The 7,577-nt window shown below is 37.3% G+C and overlaps 1 non-coding gene across 1 annotated transcript; it reads left to right on the top strand.

Annotated features, from left to right (window-relative positions):
* The first annotated feature begins 5,777 nt into the window (after positions 1 to 5,777).
* Positions 5,778 to 5,881, top strand: LOC117285921. Its single transcript, XR_004517050.1, has one exon. It is a non-coding gene; the product is annotated as a small nucleolar RNA U13 (small nucleolar RNA).
* The last annotated feature ends 1,696 nt before the right edge of the window (positions 5,882 to 7,577 follow it).

Below are 7,577 nucleotides of genomic sequence, written 5' to 3'. Positions count from 1 at the left end.
CCGGCCCTGTTAAAAATATTTTTTAACTCAGAAATTAAAAAATAATAAAACATGGGCTGCCTCTTGTTGAATATAAAATGCTAAACTAGTTATTGCCCCCCAAAGCAGTGATTATCTTGCTACATCTTTAGGCAGCAGTCACTTAAAAATAAATTAATAATAAAAATAATAATAAATGTAGTTTTTCAGAAAGATCTAGTTGAAGTTCTAATCTCTTTTTCAAAATAAATGTAAACTATAATTCTTTAATACTACTGACCATTCATTGTGTCATAAACATACAAGGGTACAAATTTCAAGTGTTATAAAATTTTCCCGGTATAGGAAATACTCTGGAAACGGAAAGGAAATTCAGGAAAGTGCATAGACATCATTGTCAGGCTAGAAGATACCTTCATGCCATAGAATAGTGGTTCACAAAGAAGTGTGAGGGGTGGAAGACGTTGGGGGAGAATTAGTAATGCCTGGAAAAATTTGAATGTCACAACTGGGAGGTGCTACAAGTATCTATTAATTGAAGACTACAATATTGCTAAGCGTACTATAAGGTACAGGACACTTTCCACAACAGTTACTCAACCTAAAATGTCAATGGTGCTGAGTCTGAGAAACCCTTCCAGTAACAGCAAATTTAGAAATTAAGCCTGGGAAGGGGGAACTCTTAAAAATTGAAAGATAAATATAACACACAAAAAGCAATTTAAACACCTAGGGCTACATTAATTGGCTGTTTTCCAACACGAATGTACTTTAGATCACATTTTTTTCCATAAAATGACTTGATAATGATGGTAGTGATTCTGGATCAATGGGAGCATAAGCAGCGGGGACTTGGAGAATTCCTAAATACCAAGAGAATAAATTTATCCCAGGTTGGCAGTAAAGACCGATTTGCCAAATTCCTTGAAAGTCACAGTGTAATCGCAGAAAATCTGATAATTCTGAAGCAGCATTAATTACGGTCTTGTTGGTCTAATAAACTAGAGGCTGATTGTTGCAATAATCAAAACATACAGCTATACAAATAAAGCAGTCTAATGCACCAACTACTGATGTCTTTTCACTGAAGTTTATCTAAACATTCTTTGCAGAGAACTCACACATATCTGTGCAATAATTAAGATATTTTCCTACTTTGGATTTCTATTTTCAGTGGGAAAACCCAGTCTTGTCTCAGGTTTTCATCGTCATTTACTGAGTCATAAATATGTATTCTCTCCAACAGAGAACTCAACTTATAAGATACCCAGATGGGCTGGGCATTTAGCTCAGTGGTCTGCCACCTGCCTTGTAAGTGTGAAGGTCTCGAGTTCGATCCCCAGTACCAAAATAAAAAAAAAGACACTCAGACATTTCTAGGACTCAGGAGGTCTCCCTGAGGAGATCCATCCAGACCTTTTTCAGACAAGTGGAATTCTGCATTTCAATCTATGTAAATTTTACTTCAAAAGGACAAAGTGGAAACAAATCATGAAATTTGGTTAATGATATAAATGCTGAAGTATTTAGGAGGAAATGTGCTAATAGCTGCAACTTGCCTTGAAATACATCCAAAGATAAGATGGGTCTAGAACCTTCATTTTTAGGCCTAAAAGAAAAATGAGCCTCCCTGCCTTGCAAGCGCAAGGACCCAAGTTCAATCCCCGGTACCAAAAAGAAAAATGAGCCTCCCTGATATTACCCTAAATGCAGGCAGCCCTTGGAGGACCAGTACTTCCCACTTTCTGACTTATTTCCTGGGAAGGGAAAATGGAAGAGCAGTTGTACAGGAGTCACTGGCAGAGGCTGGAACCTGTTTTCCCTTCCGAGGCAAAACAACTGTCCATATTTTTAGCAAATATCTCAGATGCAACTCAGTCAAGTTAGTTCCCCGCCTCCTCATGTGGAGATGGGGATCCTTCTCCTTACCTCTTCAGAAATTGAGGGAAAGAAGAACTAAAAGAATCATATCACAGAGAAGTATGCGCACCCATGTTTATAGCAGCACAGTTTGTAATAGCTAAATCTTGGAAACAGCCCATTTGTCCATCTGTTGGAAACTGTATAAAGAAGATGTGGTTTTTCTATAAAATGGAATATTACTCAGCCATAAAGAATGAGAAATTAGATTCACTCATAGGAAAATGGATACATATTGAAGATATACTCCTAAGTGAAATAAATAAGTCACACATGTGTAAATACCGAATAGTTTCTCTGGTGTGAATAATCTGCAATAATACATAAGATCCTAGTAAGATTACCGACATTTAGAAATGGGAAGAAAGGAGCTAAAGGTGTAGGGAAGGTGGGATGGGTAGGGGAAGGGTAATAAGGGAAAAGAAAAAAATGTGAGATAATGAAAAGATGGAAATAAAGTGTTTGTAGATGGGGAGGGGAGGAGGGGGTGAAGGGAGGGCAGAGGTAAGGGGAAAAAATGAGAATCAAGACTTGTCATGTAGAGGTACAAGATCCCAACAATGAATGTAATTTACTGTATCCCTAAAATGTACCAATAAACTCAATTAAAGCTTAAAAAAAAAAGAAAAGAAATTGAGGGAAAGAGGTTAAGACTCCTCCTGGCTAAGGGATTACCTTTCCTAACCTTGTTCTGTGGATTTCTCTCCAGAGTTTCCAAGCAATAGTGGCCAGAGCAGTGTCCCAGCTCTGCCTGCATAGTGGATAATTGTCCTTCACTTCCCTGCTATGTTCCAAAACTCCAGATTCTCCACTTGAATCTACTTTCTGTTCTTTTGATCTGTGCAATTTGTGTAGTGTCTCATTCCCAATTAAGATGTAGAATAAATGAGCTCAGACTGGCCTATCAGACACCCTAATTCCTTTGGCCACACTAATTGGCCAGTTGAGGCTTTGGGAACAGGTCAGGCATTCTTTCCCTCTGGATTTGGAGTAAAGTAGATATAAATTCTCATGTTAAAACCTATCATAGAAAGTACTCAGCTAAAAAGAGAGTCTAGATCCTAGTGGAATTATTTCAGTTGTATCGAGCCCTTCTTGATATAGGGATAACTTCATAATGTTTTATTACATGACAAATGCATGACCAATTCTTTAAATGCTTTCAGTTCTGTCCCTAAGTCCCATCCCTACAATCACTACCTAATCTTGATCTTGCCATGTTTCATGTGACTAAATGCAAAAGACTCTTTACTGGTCTCTTCTCCAATCCATCTCTCACTTCTGTCTGTCAGAAGAAAACTTTCTAAAACATAAACTTGACTAGTTCATGGTACTTCATCAAATCCCCAGTGGATCCTTGTACCTACCAGGATAAAATACAAATTCCCTAGTACATCACACAAGGCCTGCCAACCTGGGCCCACTGGCCTGGTTTCAACACCCTTTTTCCTCCCAGCACACCCTGACCATGGGAACTACCTGCAGCTTCCCCAAGTCATCAAATTAGTGCTCAGGCCCCGTATATCCTCTTACTTCTTCTGAGAACATCTTTTCCTTCCTCCTTCACCAATAAAGTGCAATTCTCCCCCTCAGCACCCAGCTGGACCATCATTTTCCTTAGAGATCTTTCCTCACTGGCTCAGGTACACCCCTCCCAGCATTTCTCTTGCAACTATAATGCATAATTATCAGCATGTTGCAATTACATGTTCTCGTTCCCATTAGATACTGGGCTTCTTGAGTTAGGATTATGTATTAGTCACAGGGTAACTGCAGTCAGCCTTGCTTCAAGTAGTTGTGGCTTTTGTTTGATATCTCAGTATCATTATTAATAATACCCCTTTCACCTCAAAAGCATTCTACTTTGTGGGATAACATATATGCTAACCTTATTTACTTGCGATTAGGTAAGTGTACAGAACCGATGTTTAAAAAATAGTTGTCAGATGAGTGCATGAATAAGTGATCCTCCCTCAGTTTCTCTCCCTCAGGCAATCCATTTGAATGGGTCACAGTCAAAACAGGTGAACTAAAATGTTGTATTAAGTTACCTTTATATCTATGTGTGTAAGGGTTAAAGACAAAGTTCATGTTTAGACTTCGTTCCAATCCCCAAGATATTTTATTATGTGTATGTAAATATTCCAAAATCTGAAAAAAATCCAAAACACCTCTCGTCACAAGTATTCAGGTAAGGGAAACTCACTCAATATGTGGTTGAATGAGAAAGTTTCTAAGTTCTTGACTCCTTGAAACAATTGAAATAAAGTCAGTAATCCAAAAGGCATAGGCCAGCAATTTTTGTTTATCTTTCCTTCAAAGGACCTTTCATATAGAATTCCACATGCAAATATATTCATACCTGGATCAACAAATTTAAAACCCAATATCTGGCAGCAGTCTGGCTATTAGCACAAATGAGTGCACAGTGTTCATCTCTCCTACTGAGGTCATCCCTTGTTTAGTCCCATTGGCTGGATAAACTCCTAAGAACAGATAAAAAACAATTCCTACTTGTACTTGTGATGTACTGTATGTTGTATCAACAGTATTATTACTGCTATAGCTAAGTCTCCTGAACCAGGGTGTGCTGCATTCATGATTTATCCCATCTACTTTTCCTAGGTGCACATGTGTGTGTTCTGCCTTGGCTAATGGGAAGATTAAACTTTCACTTACATTCACACTTAGTTGCCAAAAGCCCTCCACCATAAAGAGGTAAAAACTCGCTGTGGTCACTTTTCATTTTACTAGAGCACAGTGAACAAATCACTATGTGCAAAACCATTGTAAGAAACAGCCTATTAATATTGCTGCACCTTGGCCTTCAACTGTAAGAGTCAGTCTTTCACACTTCTCACATATTTCACTGCCAAAATGTAACATCATTGAGGTTTTAGATCATCTACATTTAAAACAAGTAAGTAGTCTATGATTTAAAACAAAAAAAAAAACCCTAAATAGGTGCTGGGAATTTAGCTCAGTGGTTCTGCCACCTGCCTCCCAAGCTCAAGGTCCCAAGTCTGATTCCTAGTACAAAAAACAATAATAATTAATTAATTAATTAAAAACCCTAAATTGGTTACAATACATTCTGACTGTGAAGTGATCTATCTACAAAGAGCCTTTAAATATTTTTTTTTAATTAGATACCACGGTATATTTTTTTACAGATCAGGTGCTAGTAGAGCATGCTTTTAACAAAAACTACAGAAGCTATTTTAAAAAAAAAACAATGAAATTCCCCTGATGTGTTTTTTAAAAGAGCTTATTTGCATAACTAGTACACTTCTACCTGCCATGAGCCACCAAACAAAAATAAATTTTCCGATACATTTCATCTTGATACTCTACAAAGCTGTTCTCAGTGAGCAAAAACACCTTCAGAGTATATTAAAAATAAATCCTGGGGGTGGGGGCTGGGGATCTAGTTGAGTGGTTTCGGTGCCTGCCTTGCAAGCACAAGGGCCCAAGTCTGATCCCCAGTACCAATAAATAAATAAATAAATAAATACTGGGGTGGGGTGTAGTTCAGTGGTAAAGTGAGTGTTTAGCATGCACAAGGCCCTTGGTTCAGTCCTCAGCCCCATAAGCTTTAAAAACTCACCGTCCATTTCTGTTGAGAAAGCAAGATATTTTTAATAATGATCCTACAATTCCACACAACTTGAGATTTGAAGAAAAAAACACTAATACATTTAAATTGTTTTAAAGGTTAGCATTAGACACCTTGGAGAGCAATTTAGCAACATTTAATAAAACTGAATTTGTGGCTGCCCTAAGAGCCAGCAACTCCACTTTGAGATATGCACCCGGAAGAGTGGATCTCAGATCATTTGGTACCAGGTCTCCATTACACTCTTAAAATGACAGAAAAGAGCCTCTTGTGGTTCATAAGCATGATAATTGGGCTTTCCCATCATTCTATGAAATGTGCCTTGCTCAAATCTTGTTAGGATGTCAGCTCATTACCTGACTGATGTGAGGAAAAAAAAAGATTGAGGACATCAAAAAATTTTTGTTATGCAGAAGATATTTACTGATAACTACCTTATTAAACATTAAAACTAAGAAAGTTTAAAAGCATTATTTTAAATAACAATAAACTCATTACATGTTAATATAAATCAATTTTATTAGAATAACTCTATTTTCCCAAACAAAAAAATTACAGTGAAGAATGTCATTACATATGTTACATTTCTGCAAATTTCTTCTTTCATGTGTGGCTTAATACAAACATTTGGATTCTCACACCTGTTTTGATAGTCAATCTGTTATAATATCACTTATGTAGAGGAAAGTCCCATTATATGTTCATGAGAGAGTGAGCATGAAGAAGGGCAAATAACAAACATTTAGTATTATTATGAAAACAGTTTGAATCTCATGTCTGAGACCACACTGTGAGAACCACTGCCCTCAAGAAACTCAAGCACACACGTAATATCTTCTTTGTAATATTGCTCCTTATAAGGCGAAAGTGAAACCAACTTATCTGTAAAGGACTGTCATCAGATCCATGGAGGTACATTGGTGTAACTTTGCTCACCACACAATTTTTAGTAACTTACCATATGGTGGCACATGGTAAGCTAATAAACCTTTGTAGAAGGAGGAAAGAAAGGGAGAGAGGCAGCATAGGACAAAGAGAGGAGGTACAAATATTATTCTACAACTTGCTATTTTAACTCTATTTCATGGACAGTATTGATGTAGATCTTTAGTTCAAAAGGTAGCAAGGGACAAAGGCCATGTGATTCTTGCATAAGTAGGAAGTTTATTTTTCTATTATCTAAAAGTAAGGGTGGCCTAGCATGGTGGCCATGCCTGTAGATCTAGCACATGGGAGGCTGAGGAGGATCACTGTGAGTTCAAGGCCAGCCTGAGCTGCATAATGAGACCCTGTCTCAAAAAAAGCATATTTGTTTCAGCTTTAATTGAGTTTATTGGTACATTTTAGGGATACAGTACAGTTACATTCATTGTTGGGATCTTGTACCTCTACATGACAGGTATTGGTTCTCATTTTTTCCTCTTGTCCCTGCCCTCTCTTCACCTCCCCTCCCCTCCCCATCTACAAGCACTTTGTTTCCATCTTTTCTTTATCTCACATTTTTTTCTTTTTTCTTATTACCCTTCCCCTATCCATCCCACCTTCCCTACACCTTTAGCCCCTTTCTTCCCATTTCACTATGTCAGTAATATTATTAGAATCTTATACATATTGAAGATATACTAAGTGAAATAAATAAGTCACACATGTGTAAATACCGAATAGTTTCTCTGGTGTGAATAAACTGCAATAATACATAAAAAGCATATTTTAATGTCTTGATCTGTGGAACCACAGGTTGCAAACCACTGCCACCTAGTGGTGCATTAAAAAGTTAATACATAAAAGGCAAAATGGTCTTTGCTTTTAAGAAAAAAAAGAAAAGCAGAGCTTGGGTGTAGCTTAGGGGCTGAGCATTTACCTAATCTATGACAAGCCCTCAATTCAATCCCCAAAACTACAAAAAATAATAGAAATAATAGTTAAGATTATTTTAAGCAAAGATAATCTAAAGTTATTGCACTGACAAGGGATTCAAGTCTCCTTATCAAAAGGAGGCTTCTTTTAGCACCATCAAATCATACTTAGCCCTGTCCTAAGAATGATTGAGGGGGCTCATTTT

Source organism: Fukomys damarensis, unplaced genomic scaffold (genome assembly GCF_012274545.1).
Source record: "Fukomys damarensis isolate Sample0158 unplaced genomic scaffold, DMR_v1.0_HiC HiC_scaffold_13, whole genome shotgun sequence".
Classification (NCBI taxonomy): Eukaryota; Metazoa; Chordata; class Mammalia; order Rodentia; family Bathyergidae; genus Fukomys; species Fukomys damarensis.
The sequence above is the reverse complement of the archived record's forward strand: the minus strand, read 5'-3'. Positions and strand labels throughout refer to the sequence as shown.